Source organism: Ornithodoros turicata, unplaced genomic scaffold (genome assembly GCF_037126465.1).
Source record: "Ornithodoros turicata isolate Travis unplaced genomic scaffold, ASM3712646v1 Chromosome39, whole genome shotgun sequence".
Taxonomy (NCBI): Eukaryota; Metazoa; Arthropoda; class Arachnida; order Ixodida; family Argasidae; genus Ornithodoros; species Ornithodoros turicata.
Window position 1 is genome coordinate 575,884 of NW_026999369.1, and position 18,522 is coordinate 594,405.

General features: G+C 45.3%; 1 protein-coding gene and 1 long non-coding RNA gene across 2 annotated transcripts in view; one reads left to right on the forward strand and one right to left on the reverse strand.

Annotated features, from left to right (window-relative positions):
- LOC135374020 (uncharacterized) overlaps window positions 1-18,522 on the forward strand; it is a 131,170-nt gene that overhangs the window by 77,917 nt on the left and 34,731 nt on the right. The gene's annotated exons all lie outside the window — the stretch shown is intronic.
- LOC135374009 (uncharacterized) lies at window positions 15,368-16,394 on the reverse strand. Its single transcript, XR_010416714.1, has 3 exons — window positions 16,301-16,394; window positions 15,662-16,237; window positions 15,368-15,553 (listed from the first exon to the last, which is right to left on the reverse strand). It is a non-coding gene; the product is annotated as an uncharacterized LOC135374009 (long non-coding RNA).

The following is an 18,522-nucleotide window of genomic DNA, read 5'->3' on the forward strand; positions in this document are numbered from 1 at the left end:
CTGAAGTATCCAACCACGTGCTCATCACATGTCTAGACAAGTTTGAACGTGGAGAAGAAATAGTATGGCAATCAGGGACATCTATAGCAAGAAAAATCACGCGTCGAAATTGGGACAAAACTGCGTGAGAGGGCATGTTCGCCATTTTTTATAGCACTCAGCGTTGCACCAAAATTTGTGCTCTGACAGCTGGCCTGTAGGCATAATAAAGCATTAAAAAAATTCACTACAATATCTTTTAACACCCGGGATATATAGTCGTGCAAACACGGCAAAACTGAAAAATTCGAATTCAGGGCCGAATTTTCTCGATTTTTGCACCAAAGCTCCTCCGTAGAAATTATTCATTTTACCACTGTTGATCATAATACGATGAGCTTATAAGTATAAAACATAATGAAAACCCAGGAGGTCGATGGGACCTCCCTGCCAGAACTGACGTGAAACCGGCCTGTAACTAAATTTCAAACGCAGTTACACGTAATAAAACATAATGAAAATTGACGTGAAGTTCCTAAGCTCCTTTAGAAATGTAACTAGTTACCTTCAGGTTACTTGCTACTTAATATATATACTTTTTAGTTCTTGGCCTGTATATATGGTTAATTCAGACCTTGCTGTCACAATGGGCGATTCAAGGTGTTTCAAAATAGTCTTGAAATACAAAAACGATATCAATCTCTGCTACGACGAAAGAAGCCTACATTTATAGGCTTCTTTAAGGTAGGATTTGACGAATTTGATCTCTTAATAAGGTGCATGGAAGGGGCACAAAGCAAGTTTATGCTCTGAGTTGTCCCCTACGCACGTAGAACTGTGCCAAGCTTTAACCCTACCACACAATGCCCTCTATCATTATCAATTGACTTCTTATCATTAAGATGCGCGACACCTGAGCTTCCTAATGCACAGCTAAAACATAATTTGTCACGTTCACCGTGTAACAACAAGGGAGCTAGACGCGCCGTGCGCGTGTAATCTTTCATCTCAAGTCATGGGGAGGGAAAGGACTCACCCTGCTATGTTTGTAGACGAGAACCGAACAAGAGTAACTTGGAACTCTCTTCACGTTACTCTGAGAAAATTACCCCCCCCCCCTAAAAAGAGAAGACAAATGAACGAACTCAAGAGGTTACTGGAGCTCAAAAGCAAAGAGCTATGCACAAAGTTACTGAAAATGGCTAATCTGAGTAGCCTAGTTACAGTAACGAGTTATCCCCAACAACATGGAACAACTTGAGAATCGGCACTACAAGTGTCATAATCGTTCTACCCTCTTTAAGAAAATAAAAAAAAAATATTCGTGCACCTTTGCTAATACGAGCGCAATATATATACAATTTCAGAATCAGTATGGTACATGTAGTGTGACTCGTACCTTTGTCTTTAAGAGAACTGTGAAAAATACTAATGTAAATACCAGATGCCTTTTCAGATACGTTCGCTTTCTTGCTATGAATGCCTCTTATTATGAATACCTGAAGTCCTTTTAAAAGAAAAACAACACAGCACACCAGATTGTATTCCTTTCAAGCATACATCACAGCGCCATAGGTTCATAGCGTTGTAACCGAAGTGCGGGGTGGATTCTGAAAGTGGAAGAAAGCTTGAGGTCATGGTTACACTGAGAAAAGTACACCACAAGACGCACACGTTGTTGAATATAGACCAAATAGCTAAACTTACAGTTGTCAGCATGACATGACAGGATCCGCTAGAAAAATCTTGACCACCTCACTGGCTCTGAGGCAGAGATCTGGTTGTGGTCACTTCAGTGATACCCCCATAAAGGCACTGATTCCTTTAAGAACGCTCTGGTAGTGGTCCAGCATGACGTTCTGAGTAAAAGATCAGGATAGCTTTCATTCACTCACAATTTGGAACAAATTGACATATCATACGTCGATCATATTACTCAAACGGATTAAAGCGGAATAATTTATTCACTTCGGGAGTTTTGTTTTCTTTTTATTTAGAATGACTACAGAAACGAACCTTGAGCTGAAGTCCTTCACCATTCCAGTTTTGCAGGCACGCAGGAGTTGGAAAGCACAGCTGCAGCGTGCAGTCGTCCTGAGAAATGGTTATATTTCGTTTGATGTCAACTACACAATACACATGATTCCACACCTTACTGAACCATATTTTCACCAAAACGTATCCTAAAAGCCATTCATTATCCATTATCCTAAAAGCAACGCATAGGCCTCAATGGATCACTGAAATCGAAACTACCCAATGCTGCTGCTAAGTTTCGAGAGAAGCCTTCTAGAACGGTGTCAGTCATGTTGAAAAGCATCTATGAGTAACGTTTATCAATGCGAGGAATACCACAAGAAGAAATAGCACTTACCCCTCGATGAATCGCTTAAAAATGTCGGAATTCCTCGAAAGTTTCGGGAGCACGGCCGGATACATTCTTTTTTCACAGCGAGGACGACAGGGACTCCGACAGTGCGAACACAGGTGGATGATAGCAGAACATCATTCGCCAGATTCTAAACTATCGGTCACGTGGTTGCAACATTTGGCGCCTGACAGTCTGGGAAGAGAAATTCGTTGCCGCACCCTGGTCGTTCGTTGGCACCATTATCGTGAAGTGATCAGATCAGCCCCGGGGAGCGATCCTATATTTTGGTCACATGACCAAGATCAGTCCAGACCGGGAAATGATCAGAGCAGAATCGGGGAGCGATCCTATATTATTGTTTCCATGACCAAAAGCACACAGACCGGGAAATGATCAGGGCACCGTCGATGGACGACCCTATCTTCTCTTGCGCTCTACCTCCTACGTTCCCACACCACTGGGAACCAGTGGGGCACTATCGCACGTTCAGGAGCCGAAGCCCCCATTGCGTTCTCATTCTTTTCCCGAGGGACTGTATAATACTTTCACCATTTTCACCGACTCTCTTGCTATGATGACTAAAATTTTTCTTTTACTTTTGAGACTACACTACAACATGACATGTTATCTGTTTTTTCTTGGTATTTGCTTACGCACAAGTATTGCTATCAACATATCATTGATATGTTGGAGGTAGATAGACAGACCAAGGTATAGCGGAGCTTTTTCACAGGTGAAAAAGTCGACCTTCCTTTGTTTCTTCGTAGGTTTTACTGAGCGATCAATTCTGTTGCCCTTGCTTTTATTACGTTTCCTGCCCTTCCCTCTGAGTCAATGAAGCAACTCTCACGAGTTTAATAGATGGCGCGACCAACCCCTTTCTTTAGTGTCTCTCCAGATGTCGTTCCCTGTTTCACTTCCTCCGCTATGTGATGTTCTGTGTCAAGAAGTTTCCGACCTACATAGGGCGCTGCTTGTTTAGTCAGTATAGGTATAAATCGCTGCACGAACTCAGAGAAAAATGAAATAAGGGTGAGCAGGCAAGCGAGCTGGTGAAGGTTCGACGAAGGTTCGGCAAAGGTTTGAGCCTCGTCTTGTCTACTTCTTCGTGCGTTATCGTCCCTCAAGCTCAAGGTATGCCTTCGGCAGAGAAAAAGCCAGATCCAGCTTGATAAAGAGTAATGTGGCAATGCTTGATCTCATTTACCGCTACCGAAACACGATATACAACAGCGTGTCTGAGTTATATGCACTTTCGAAAATGCAATGTTACTCCCACACGACCAGAACCGGCAATGAAGGGAATGAAATAACCAATCTCGTTTGCCAGTTCGATTTGAATGGTAGTCAGCTCCTTGACAGTGACATATTTATAGTAAAGATTTGTGAAAGTGTAGGACATAACCTCATTCCGACTCTGCAGTCTAAATGGGAGAAGACGAAGCACAGGTGCGGTTATATCACTTACAGCTTCACTTTCGATGATATCGCTGTAAACGAAAATGTAATTTTGTGCTGTAAAGAGGCAGACATCGCGCTGAGCAACTCAGAAACTGGAGAAGTTTGTTATTTTTCCAAATCCAAGCATCATAGCTAAATATGGGTGAAATGTAACGTAACCCTCATTGCGACGTTCCAATTATCAAACTCCATTGTAGGGATTATAAAATATTAGACGAGCATCTTGTGGTAGGTGTTTACTCGATATGCATGATTTATCGCATCGGCGAGGTCCTCCCTGACTCTTAATACCCTTCTGGAACTTCGTATTTGGTTGTACGTGACTGATATGTGATTAATGTGACTTGAGTGGCCAGCTAATATTTCAATATTTTTTCTGGCTGACCTCATCCAATTCCAAAGAACCGATAATCTTTTCAGGAAGGCCAGTTTAGCAGAGAGAGTTGAACTTAATTCACATCTGTATGTGGATGCTACCACATCGCGTAGTTTCCATCCAAAAGTACGACTAGGCAAGGTTGTTTCGTTATTGTTGGTAGGTTGTCGGCATGTTGATATGCTATACCATTATAGCACATCAATATGGATGAGGGGCGAACACAGTAGATAGCATGATGTCTGGAAACTCTCAATGGAAGATTTATTCAACAGAACAAGTAACCGAATGCATCAGTACAAAAAGGCAGTTCCCATGCAATGCAGAACCACATTAATCTCTGAGAAGGTAGGATTGGGAGAGCAATAGTCTGCAGCACGTAACAGCCCTAGTGCTTCCATCTGTGGACTTTGCATACCTGCTTTCAGCTGTTTCTGCCATGTCAACTTGAGTGCCTAGATCACACACATACGAAGCAGTCTGGCGCCACTTCAACACTGGAAGGTCCCTAAAATGAAATTTGTTGATGTTGACAATGTTCAGTACGGGGACAAGTAGGATAACATAAGTTAAATGGAATCGTTATATTATAATTTATACATGTGTGACGCCTGTACATACCTAAGAGGTTGTGTTGGACTCGTCACCTCGGTGTAGCAAAATCACTGGTTACTGAACGGCAGTTAGATTCGGACTTCCTCGCAATTCGCCTTCTACGTCATCTTCGTAATCATCAGCAGCAAAATGAGCTCAGTACAGACGACACGACTGCTGTATCTAATAGCAGAGTGCGTCGAACCACATTCGTTTTTGCGCACTCTCCTGTGGAATCTTGTGGTAGGAAACGCCCATCGTCGAAGATGAACGAAGATGATTTTTGCAATATCGAACACCAAAACTACGCCGGACATATGTAGGTCTCTTGAATTCATAACACAGCAGCAACAGACATGTCATTAACTTCCATTATCTGCTTCGCGCGACCAGTATGACCACCCACGACGCCACAATAAACGCGATAACAGATGCAGATGGCGCGGTGGATCGTAGCTCGTAGCGGCGAAGTAGCTGAATGTTTTATCTACGTTTTATTGATGTAGAGACTATGGAAGTGAGTCATTTTTAAAATAGCGTGTAGCTGTAAGATAATGTGCGTCAACGTTGTTCTCTACAAAATTTGCTCTCACGTGGCAAGGGTTGACCAATCGATGGGAGCCCTGGACCAGAAACCCAAGTTGCTCTTTTTCGCCGTTCGTTGGCAGCACCGTTCATGTTCCGGCAATGTTCAAAATATTTATACGTAAAAAATATGCCAAATTGAGAATTAATGCTTTCTGTGTGTTATCAAACAATGATGTTGTGCACGATAGTGGGCAAAAAAATGTGGGTTATTTTTCACTTTGCAGTCCCTTTAATAATCTTATGAATGATATCATATCACTAGGATTAACTATGATATATCACTGATTATTTCTGATAGCGTATCACTGATTAACAATCTTATCCGCTGACGTCACTGATATGAGGGCGGTTTGCGGATGTCGGTGCACAGCGTAAGGTCCAGCGCAACGGCAGCTTCAGCAGTATCTGATCGGTGGGCATGGCTAGAACCAGCCTGGTTTGCGCGATCCTCTGATTCCAAGGCAAGAGCTTCTGGCCAGTGGCTCTGTGCATGGTGTTTGCGCTCCCTATCACTCTCTCCCTCTCGGCGCTTGGCTTGCGCGGCGGCACGTGTTCGGATGTTCACAGTCTTAGGGCGACCCATCCAAGTGGTACCAGGAGCACACGAGGTTTTAGGGAGTTTTGTGCGTATATGCGAATGGTGACGACGCCGACGAGATCTCCGGAAAGTCTCCACTACACAGCAGACGCCGAAAAAATGTCTGGAGCAAATTCCTACAGTCGACGTCATGCAAGAAGGACAATTGCACTAAGGAGCATCGGTTTCTCTACGACTCGTAACCAACTGATCGTCGAAACAAGTTTGTTGAAGAATGCCTATTTAATATATTTCTGTTATCTCAATCAATGACCTTATGATGTGATCCGTATTCATACAACAAGTTTTCTTTCGTTTTGTTTTCTTTCTAACTTTTTTCGTCTGATATGGTGACAGTATAGCTAGAGCTGCAAGGCTGCCGAATCGTCGTCCAAGGAAATCCTGCTACGGAAGGCCCACGTCAAAGGGGAACTACAGCAGCCAATATCTATACGTCATTTTACCCTACTGCAAACAGAAAAATGGATTGCGTTCAATAGAGAGGACAAGCTGAAGACGACCAAATGTTGCTAGTGTGCATGTACATTGGTAAACATTTTGGAACAAAGAACAAGTATCGCAATGTACAAGGGGTGTTCAAGTTAAACCAGGACTTTCTGTCTCCTGAGTCTACAAATGGCTCGCGCTACTTCTTTGGTTTTCGCACGAGACAGGTCTCCGCGTTCACCACGTGGTGATCCAATGTTTGAGCAAAACAGAAGATACGGGCCCGACAAGATGGCCGACAACGAGGTGAGCGCGCACATCGAACAGCGAATTGACATGACGTTTCTCGTGAATGAATGCGTAGAGTAAACTGAAAATCACAGAAGATTGAGGCTCAGTATGGCCACGATACACTTAGTCGCAGCAAAGCGTTTGAGTAGTGCAAACGGTTTCGAGACGGCCGTACATCAGTGCAGGACGATCCCGGCCGGGGCGGTTCAGAGCCCAGTGTCAGAGTTCCTGAGAACATCCAACTTGTGAAACGCCTGATCCTCAAGGACCGACGGATAACATGTCTCGAACTGGCTCGAAAGACGGACCTTTCTGTGGGAACGTTGAAAACCATCATTCATGAACACCTCCAGTTTTGAAAAGTGCCCGTTCGGTCCCGATGCAGCTGTCTTGTTTGTCCGGCGGAGAAGACTGGAAATTTCCCAATAGCTAAGCTACCGTTTCGACACTGAAGGACAGCTGTTCCTTGATGGGATCATAATGTGCAATGAAACGTTGGTGCACCGTTTCACTCCTGAGTGTGTAGGGTACAGAAGGACCAGCAGGCAAGGCTGAATGTCAACAAGTGTTGAATGTGGCAGCCAGGCCACAACTGAAAGAATGGTCATGATACGCGCGCCCGATGGAATATCATGAGCGATATACGCGTCGTGACGAAACGTCCATGGCGGCGCTCTTCGTTCATTTCCGTCGGCTGCTACATGACCCCCCCTCCCCCCTTAGAGCTAGTGGCAGCTTGAAGCTGTCGGCCCACGTGACGTGTCTCGACGCGCTTCGGGCATAAAGGGGAAGGGGTGGATGATGCCGGGATACCAAGCGTTGGAGGGAAACGGCGCCAGTCTGAGGAATCGGTGGTGTAGGAGTCGACGGTGGCAAGAAAGGTCCATGTAGGCCGGCTTTAGTCTGTCGATGGCAAGCACGTCTTCTCGGCCGTTGATAGAAATGCCCTGGCAGCCGACGACGGGATGAGGACCGGAGCAGGGCGGCGTGAGCGACTTCCGCACGGCGTCCGTGCGCAGGAAGACGTGCGTTGTGGATGACAGGTCTTGGGGGACGTGAGTACGGCAGGTGGAGGAAGCGCAGGTGGCAACGGGTCGAAGTGTGTCAAAAAACCGGTGAAGGCGGTCCAGGTAAAGGGATGGGGACGGGTCGGGAGAGGGCGGCACGAAGAAGTTGGCTGGAAGACGCAGCGCTCAGCCGTACACAAGGTCAGCCGCACTGCACCCGATGTTGGACTTGACGGCTGCGCGGATGCCGAGGAGCACCAAAGGCAGGTGGTGTACCCAGTGTGCCCTGTGTTCCTGGGCGACGAGGGCCACCTTCAAGTGGCGATGAAGGCGCTCTACGAGGCCGTTGGATACAGGGTGATATGATGTGGATCGGACGCGAGTTGTTCCGAGGAGGCCGGTGAGGCCGTTGAATAAACAGCTCTCGAACTGTGGGCCCCTGTCCGTAGTGACCTGGCACGGCACGCAGAACCGAGAGACCCACGGCGCGACGAAGGTATTGGCGACGGTCTCTGCGGTGGCGCCTTCCATCGGCGTGGCCTCGGGCCGACGTATGAAGCGGTCGACAGCGGTTAGGATATAGCGGCAGCCATCAGATGGTAGGACAGGCCCGACAATATCAAGATGCACGTTGTCGAATCGCGCGTCAGGAGGCTGGAACTTCGCGAGGGTGGCGGAGGTGTGGCGGTGGACTTTGGCACGCTGGCAGCGGTTACAGGAGCAAACCCAAGCGCGGACGTCTCGGTTGATTGAAGGCCACACGAAGCGGTCCGCGACAGGCTTGTGAGCTGCATGGATGCCAGGGTGCGCCAAGTCGTGCATAGAAGGGAAGACGGCCCTGCGACACGTAACAGGAACGAAAGGCCTAGGTTGAGGAGTCGACGTGTCGCAACAGATGGTAACAGAAGTGCAGGGAACCAGGAAGTCTTGCAGCTTGAAGGAGGTGGTGTTAGCGGTGCGGAAACGCTTCAGCTCGTCGTCGTGGAGTTGGGCAGAAGCGAAGGATTTATGGTGAGCTAGAATGAATGGTGTGCTGAACGGCGACTGAAACGGGGTCGTGACGACGGGCCTGCCGATAGGTGGCTACCAATGGCTCGGCCCGCTGCCGCTTCTTGCGCTCTCACGGCCATGTGACCCCATGTGCAAAGAGCACCTGAAATCGCCAGGGAGTTCCTGCGATGGCCGAAATTGAAGCAATCGATGGCAGATGGCAGATACGGAGGGAGAGATGTGAGCGTGCCGATACATCGCACTTCGCAGATATGTTTAAGACGGATGGACGAGTTCGCGTTCTGGAATGTTGTGGAAAAGGTAGTGTCTCAATGCGTTCCAAGGAAAGGTCACTCGGCTTATCTTCCGTTCTGAGACATGGTAGAAGGCTGCTAAAATTTTGGCTGCAGGATTTTTTTACACACCATTGTTGTACAACTCAACATGTACAACATGTTGCGCTTGTCGTATAATGCAGTGATACACTGGTGCAGAATGTATAAAGTTTTGGGCGCGACAGACTGACCATCATGATACACGCTCTAAAAGTCACGCAAATCCTTCCATACTCATGCTGAAATTTTGTTTAAGACGCCATTTCCGAAAACAGCGTCATGTACTAATAGATGCAGAGTATTTGGAAAATCCATCAAATACGTAAGCCAATTCTTGACATCAAATTATGCAACCTGAAGAGCATCTCCTTATATACCTCATAACATGTAATCGCGTCGTTTGACAAGCAAAAGTCGCGGTGTACTATGTAGTTGTCGCGAACATCGTACTATAGGTAGTGGAAGGTGAGATCCTGTTTGGACAGAAAGTCACATCCTGTCTCTTTTATACCTTTGTCGTAGAAGCAATAGTTTTTGCTTACAATTTTAGAACAGGGTATATACACTATATCACTGCTCCCCCCTTCCCCGGCTTTTCGCGATGCAACAAGCATTCTGCTTTACAGTTGATATGTAATCAGAATGAATCAGCTGGACTAGCAGTATGGTATGCTTTCTATGCTATGTATGAATATCAAGTTTGCGGGTACCTAGCAGATAATCAAGAACATAGGTCCGTGCTGTGCACCTGCCAGGTGACAACTGGTCGGCGCGTTTATTACGTCGTCGTCATCGTAATGGCGTCGACAGAGGGCGCTACAATAGCTTCAGCAGAACCAGCAATCTCAAACGGGATCAAGTCTGGGCCACTCCGCGAATGCGACAAAATCTGCGGTGTCCCTCCTGGTGATGGGGGTCACTCTGTGTTGTAATGTGAGGTGCCCTTTTATGTTGGCATGGCATGCCGAGACTGCAAGGTGACCCGGGTTCGAATCTCGGCATAAGCAGTGCTGTCTGAGGCTGGGCTTTCCTCATTCCTCATACATTTTAAGACAAATCTCAGCACAGTTGCCTATGAAGTCGGTCCAGAACCCCCCCCCCCCCGGGGCGGACGGACGGGTAGGGGCGGACGGGTAGGTAGAAGACCTTGAACACGCTCGTGAAACTAAAGAACTTTGATAAGACACATACCATCGACCCCTATTGCACTCGACTTTCAGTTCACTGTGCTGCTTGGGGTCCTGTTTTGATACAGCATTCAGGGTTACCCCGTAATCTCAGGATCACTAATATTTATCACTTCCAGAAATACATCGACTCGCTGTTGCCAGGTGTCATGATACATGCCGAGCGCCGCTGCTATTTTGTTCATCTTCGTTCTGAAGGAAAAGTTTTTTTGTGTCCGCTGCAAAGGAAGCTGTTCCATAATGTAGTCTTTTTCTTCAGAAATTTGAACTTCAGTATTGTTGTCTGACTACCCGCACTTTCGTTCAGCTGGTGAATATTCGGGGAACAATGACGCTGTAATGTTTATTTTATTGCACATTTTATCTTCTGATTCTTACTTCCAACTTTAGTGACGCTCTTCCGTTGCTTCCAGTTGAATACTGACATTCAACAAGATAGAATTATATATAAAGAAACTTTATTACCCTGATCTGATGGTGTGTACAATAAAAAAGCCCGAGATGTACACAACAGGCTGTATGGGCTAAAACAATCAGTGGGTTCCGGAAACACACTTCCTTCGGTTCTTTCATGGAGTCTCATTTCTTGAAAATAGCGAGCAACAAGCAGTAGTTATGATGTGACTCTGAACAGCAGGCTCATTATCGTCGAAGATATTTCCTCTTGTACGTACACTAGCTAAGGGGTGTGTGTGTGCGTAATTGAAGGTTTTACGGCGCAAGGGCAACTTGGGCCAAAGAACGCCAAATTAATGACTATGAATGTTTACGATGTTGACCAATATAAAAAAAATGTGTTCCCATAAAACGCATGGTAAAAACGTAAACGCTATTACTTGAAAACTGTCGCTACCTGGGAAATTCATTTCATTACAGGACTAGATGTATTTTATCAACTTTGTAGAGTCTAAAAAACAAAGGATACTGTCAAAAGAGACAATCCCATCGTCACCTAGTAAAACAGATGGATGATATGGTAAGTGATATCGACAAAATATCGGAAAATGAGTGATGCAGTGGCGGTCATACAAGGGACAACTGATAAGAATATGCAGTACGGTCAGTGGTTCACTACAGTGTTGACAGACCGGTTGTTCCTCGGCCCGGAGCAGATAATTATGCGTTAGGTGGGAATGCCCAATTCGCAATCGTGTCAAGACTACGTCATTGTGTCTGTTACCATCAGTGAAACTTTCTCGCTCTCTTATGACTTGGTAAAGCCACCAGGTGCAACTTATTAGCTGCTTCCTTGTTCCACCTCTGCTGCCACTGTGAGAATAATCTGTGTTTGATGGTAGCTCTGTAATTTTGAAACGGTATTTGCACTGTGCTCTCTGCAGCAGTTGAGGTTGTATCTCTCGCTACTCTGTCAGCTAGTTCGTTCTCAGCAATCCCAGCATGGCTTGGGACCCAACAGAAGTGAATCACATGATCATTTTTATGGAGTCTATGAAACAGCACCAAGAGATGATGAAGAAGAGCGTTCTTTGTTGGTTGCCGCGTTTTCATTGCCATCGGAGGCTCTTGGAATCAGTGTAAATCACTGCTTTCTTTGTTCTTGCACTTTTTATCATTTCGAACGCTAGTAAGACCCCGTACATTTCAGCTGTGTACACGCTCGCCCTTGGGTTTACGCGGATTGAACGAATATTGTTTTCTTGATGTAGGCAGCGGCAGCTACTCCATTTTTTTGGTTTTTGAGCCATCTGTGTAAAATGCTGAAAAATCTATATAGTTATGCTTAATCTCCAAGAACTCTGACTGTATCACCAACGAGGAGGTGGCCTTCTTGTCAAACTTTAGCAACTGGAAATTGCATGAAACTTCGTGTTTGGTCCAAGGAGCATTTTCAGATTGGAATGGTGAGGTATCCTGAGGTGTAAGATCAAGTCCCCACTCTTGGGCAATATGCTGTGATCGGAGAGCGATGTGGGGGATATATCGTGGTTTATTTCGAAAAATGACCTTCATTGAATCGCTGTTCAGAATGGATTTGCAAGGATGGTCTTTCAGGGACGGAACCTTTCGAACGTAGGTCAGCGTCAGGAAATTCCTTCGGTCTGTCAATGAAGGCTCATGACACTCGACATAGAGACTTTCTATTGGAGAAGTGCGGTATGCATCATTTGCAATCCTCAGAGCTGAGTGATGCACCGGATCAAGGCTTTTCAAGGCAGACTGTCGAGCTCATCCGTAGACGACGCACCCATAGTCCATCTTTGATCGTATTACTGATCTGTAGATGCGAAGAAGAGTCATTCTGTCTGAACCCCAAGTTTTGTGTGAGAGTTTTGTGGTTTCTGAGCACGCACCTTTAACTGCCGTATATGCGCTTGAAAAGTCAATTTGGTATCGAAAACTAGGCCCAGGAACTTATGTTCCGGTTTCACAGATATCCTTTCTCTATTCAGCAGAAGGGTAGGCAGAGGGAACACGCCCCGCTTCCGTGAAAAGCAGACGCAGGCAGATTTTTCAGGTGAACATCGAAATCCATTTTGGTTTGCCCATTTAGTAAGGGAATGAATGGCAACCTGCACTTGCCATTCGCATACGGTGAGATTGCAAGAAGCAAAACCTATTTATAGGTCATCCACATATAAGGAATACTGTGTTGCACGTGGTATCACATTGGCCACTGAGTTAATTTAAAGTGCAAAGAGTGTTACGCATCAGAGAGTGTATTTCCTAAACGGACTCTGAAGACGCGGTTACATAGGAAATCTTCGATGCAGTAAAACATATTTCCTCCGATTCCACAGCCTACGATGTCTTGCAGGATCCCGTACCTCCATGTCGTGTCATACGCTTTCATGAGATCAAAGAAGACCGACAAGCAGAACTGGCTCTGTACATGAGCTTTTCGTACTTGCGTTTCTAGACGCACTAACTGGTCGACAGTGGACCGATGACGCCGAAATCCGCATTGAAAACTATCTATTTTGTTATCCCGTTCTAGAATGTATACTAAACGATTATTAATGAGTCGCTCAAATGTTTTACAGAGACAACTTCGTTAACGTAATAGGACGATACCTTTCTGCCTTGCTGCGGTCCTTTCCAGGTTTTAGAATTGGAACTACGATAGCCGTTTTCCAGTCGTGTGGTAATTTTCCTTTCTTCCATATTCGGTTGAAAAACTGCAATAACGACTGGAGGGAGTTACATGGCAGATTTTGTAACACGCAGTAATGTATATTATCTGGTCCGACTGCCGTGGCTTTGCAGCCCGATAACACTCGTTCCAGTTCATGTAAAGTGAAATCACTGTTGTAGTCGGTCCTCTCTTTAGGGACTTTACGTTTCTTTCGTTCCTCTTTTTCTTTGTGTTTTAGAAATTCACGACTGTAAGCGGCAGAACTTGACACTCTGAAGAAATGTTCTCCCAATAGGTCGGCCTGTTCTTTAATGGATGTACTATTTGGGTCAGCTGCATTAAAGGAACTGTAAAGTGAATTCTAACCCAGGGAAACCTTATGATCTTTTGAAAGTTTAGGAACTGCACATCTCAGTTCCGAAATATTTCTTTTGGAATCGCTGTTTTCTTTGAGTAATCGAATTTCAAAGATTGCATTCGAACGAAAGGCTGAGTACTCCCTCGCAACAACACTGGGTCGGCTCGTGTCGGCTAGCTAGCCTGTGGCTACTTTCGGCTTAGTCATCCGCGTCCGGGTTTGCGGCAAAACCGAAAGTGTTTTGGGAAACGCGCCCTGCGATGTCCAGCTTACCAAACCTGAGTGCCCTCGAGCTTCGGATACTCGAACGGTCACGCCGGCAAAACTTCTGTTCGTATGACAGCACGCCGGAGAGTCAACACGACACGATGCCATCCGCGGAGTCGTCGACGGAGGACGAATTGCCTCCATCGCCGTCGCCTGACCGCGTTGGGAACAGTCTTTGGTTAGTTACATGTGCAATGAAACCGTTGAGAGGGTCACAGTGGAAATTCGGTATTGCTTCTTCATGTTCAGGTGTACTTGCGGCAAATGTGTACCGATGCCGACAGCAGAGGAATGCCTTTGTTGCCGCGAAGTGAACGAGGCGGTACAGAAGCAACGCAGCGGTTGCATAACAAGAAATGAGTATTTTGAGATACTGTGCCTGGACACCGAGGTGCTCCAGGTGTCCTACTGCTATGTGAGAGAAAGCGACGACTACGCCGTTATCCGGAACAGCGAAGTAAACAAGTGAGTTCATTCACGCGCGCGTTCAGTTTCTGTTATCAGAAACTTACATGTCATAATTTATACCTGCCTATGGAACATGCAGGAAGTTTAGGTACGTCGCCTACAGGCAGTTGACCAGGTGGCTCTGGGGACCGTTAGGAAAACACTGCAGGAAGGTCCTCCCAGCATGTGCTGTACATGCCATAAGGGACAATTTTCCTTCCGAACTGTACAAAGGCTTTCGCCTTCCTGATGTGTGATGCAGTAGGTGTTCTCTGACAATGTGTATGTTCATTCCCTTTCACTGAGGTGAAACTTTCATTTTTCTTTCAGGTGTTTGTGGACAGTACTCAATGTGTGCACCGTAGACAGGTACACAGGATGGTTTGGTCGTGAAAACTGCAAAATCACAACACTATCCCTTTGACACAGAATACTGGGCCAGGCACATACCCTACTGTAGTAACCCAACAGCCACTACACAGTAAAATACAGTCTACAAACAACGAAGAATGTAAACATTGCTTTATTGAAAGAACACATGAACGATAACAGGAAACAGACACAAGATGTATATCAATTTGCTATAGTTTCACTTCCCACCGATCAGTAACAAATGAATGCATGATGTTTTCCTTTTCAGTACATAGATGTGTGCTACAAATGTGTCCTAGTCCATAAGCTCTACAGGAGTACCCACGTAAGTCCATGACTTCTTTATTAGTATAAGAAGAGCCTCAGGTTGGGACATGCCAGTGACATCAACATAGGCTTTTCTTCAGACGCATCCCTGTCATCATTGGCTCACCAAGCATGTAAGGAAAAATTGTACACCTTCTTTGTGCACATTCATCTTTGCAACCCTTTCTCTATTTCTAATTATAAATTTTTTATGGTTTCCTTAATAGCTGCCCAATTCCTATGTAGATTTGTACAGCTACAAAGGCAGAATAAATACGACTTTCAACAGCTGCATCTGCATATTACTTCCGCACTCATGAATGCCCTGCCAAAAAGAAAGAGAAGTATGTTAGGAAATGCACGTTTGCCATGTGACACACCTGTTCGCAGCCGTGTGGCCATGCCATAGGCCACGGACTTCATATAGGCTACTTATCCTTCGCTTTTGTCATCCTATCCCGTTGCATACAGTGTATGGCGTGGTTGTTGGCACACCATGCTGGAACCTGGCCACCAGAAAAATTGCCAAGGCAAATGTATCTCAGCTGTTCCAAGGACAGTAGCATCTTCAATCAGAGAGTTAGATACCGAGCAGTGCAAAGTAACCAGGATACCTCAAATGAAGAGCCTACAAGGATGGCCAAACACTCCCTGATGGCCAGTGTCATATCCCATCCTGTAAAACTTCCGTGATGGAGACTAGGTCTGCATGCAGGCTGAAATGACACAGGGCTTCATTACTGGTTCACATTTTATGGAGCTTTTGGGGCTATGAATACAGCGTAAAGCTTTCGGGAATTTTTTTCTAGGTTTGTGGAGCACAAAGAGAATAAACAAACATGTGCTCTGAATTTATGCAAATTTGAGTGGAAGGACTTCCAGTACGGTAAATTCAGGGAGAAATCAGGCTCAGTCACTCAAACTAACAAGTACTAACTAAACTAACAGGTTGTACCTGTTCGGTACAAACAACTGCATCTACATGTGACTGCATCTGCCGCCAAACAAATTACTTAACAAGGCATGTTAGAATGTACACATCCATATACAGTATGAGCCTACTGCACTGTGTGTGTAGTTATTGGTACTTCCCTCTTATATTTGAAACGAAGGCAGGTCATTGTGGGCAATCAAGTATTTGCAAGTAGGCTTCATTTCACTGCTAAAGCTTGCGTCATGGGAGTGGTCAGCTGAAAGATCACACAAATGATATTGCTAGGGAACACGTACATGAAGTGATGAATGAACATTACCTCATTCTCATGGTTGGAGGGCTTTTTGTCTCACTCAGGCTAAGTTCCACTTAGAGGCACATGTCATGGCAGCAGTCAGCTAGAAAATCACAAAGTTATACTGCTACGAGAACCCATGAAGTGATGAAAAAACAGTACCTCATTCTCATGGATGGAGGGGCTTTTTTTCTCAATCAGGCTAAGTTCCAGTTAGAGGCACATGTCATGGCAGCAGTCAGCTAGAAAATCACAAAGTTATACTGCTACGAGAACCCATGAAGTGATGAAAAAACAGTACCTCATTCTCATGGATGGAGGGGCTTTTTTTCTCAATCAGGCTAAGTTCCAGTTAGAGGCACATGTCATGGCAGCAGTCAGCTAGAAAATCACCAAGTTATACTGCTACGAGAACCAATGAAGTGATGAAAAAACAGTACCTCATTCTCATGGATGGAGGGGCTTTTTTTCTCAATCAGGCTAAGTTCCAGTTAGAGGCACACGTCATGGCAGCAGTCAGCTAGAAAATCACAAAGTTATACTGCTACGAGAACCCATGAAGTGATGAAAAAACAGTACCTCATTCTCATGGATGGAGGGGCTTTTTTCTCAATCAGGCTAAGTTCCAGTTAGAGGCACATGTCATGGCAGCAGTCAGCTAGAAAATCACAAAGTTATACTGCTACGAGAACCCATGAAGTGATGAAAAAACAGTACCTCATTCTCATGGATGGAGGGGCTTTTTTCTCAATCAGGCTAAGTTCCAGTTAGAGGCACACGTCATGGCAGCAGTCAGCTAGAAAATCACAAAGTTATACTGCTACGAGAACCCATGAAGTGATGAAAAAACAGTACCTCATTCTCATGGATGGAGGGGCTTTTTTTCTCAATCAGGCTAAGTTCCAGTTAGAGGCACACGTCATGGCAGCAGTCAGCTAGAAAATCACAAAGTTATACTGCTACGAGAACCCATGAAGTGATGAAAAAACAGTACCTCATTCTCATGGATGGAGGGGCTTTTTTTCTCAATCAGGCTAAGTTCCAGTTAGAGGCACATGTCATGGCAGCAGTCAGCTAGAAAATCACAAAGTTATACTGCTACGAGAACCCATGAAGTGATGAAAAAACAGTACCTCATTCTCATGGATGGAGGGGCTTTTTTTCTCAATCAGGCTAAGTTCCAGTTAGAGGCACATGTCATGGCAGCAGTCAGCTAGAAAATCACAAAGTTATACTGCTACGAGAACCCATGAAGTGATGAAAAAACAGTACCTCATTCTCATGGATGGAGGGGCTTTTTTTCTCAATCAGGCTAAGTTCCAGTTAGAGGCACATGTCATGGCAGCAGTCAGCTAGAAAATCACAAAGTTATACTGCTACGAGAACCCATGAAGTGATGAAAAAACAGTACCTCATTCTCATGGATGGAGGGGCTTTTTTTCTCAATCAGGCTAAGTTCCAGTTAGAGGCACATGTCATGGCAGCAGTCAGCTAGAAAATCACAAAGTTATACTGCTACGAGAACCCATGAAGTGATGAAAAAACAGTACCTCATTCTCATGGATGGAGGGGCTTTTTTCTCAATCAGGCTAAGTTCCAGTTAGAGGCACATGTCATGGCAGCAGTCAGCTAGAAAATCACAAAGTTATACTGCTACGAGAACCCATGAAGTGATGAAAAAACAGTACCTCATTCTCATGGATGGAGGGGCTTTTTTTCTCAATCAGGCTAAGTTCCAGTTAGAGGCACATGTCATGGCAGCAGTCAGCTAGAAAATCACAAAGTTATACTGCTACGAGAACCCATGAAGTGATGAAAAAACAGTACCTCATTCTCATGGATGGAGGGGCTTTTTTCTCAATCAGGCTAAGTTCCAGTTAGAGGCACATGTCATGGCAGCAGTCAGCTAGAAAATCACAAAGTTATACTGCTACGAGAACCCATGAAGTGATGAAAAAACAGTACCTCATTCTCATGGATGGAGGGGCTTTTTTTCTCAATCAGGCTAAGTTCCAGTTAGAGGCACATGTCATGGCAGCAGTCAGCTAGAAAATCACAAAGTTATACTGCTACGAGAACCCATGAAGTGATGAAAAAACAGTACCTCATTCTCATGGATGGAGGGGCTTTTTTCTCAATCAGGCTAAGTTCCAGTTAGAGGCACATGTCATGGCAGCAGTCAGCTAGAAAATCACAAAGTTATACTGCTACGAGAACCCATGAAGTGATGAAAAAACAGTACCTCA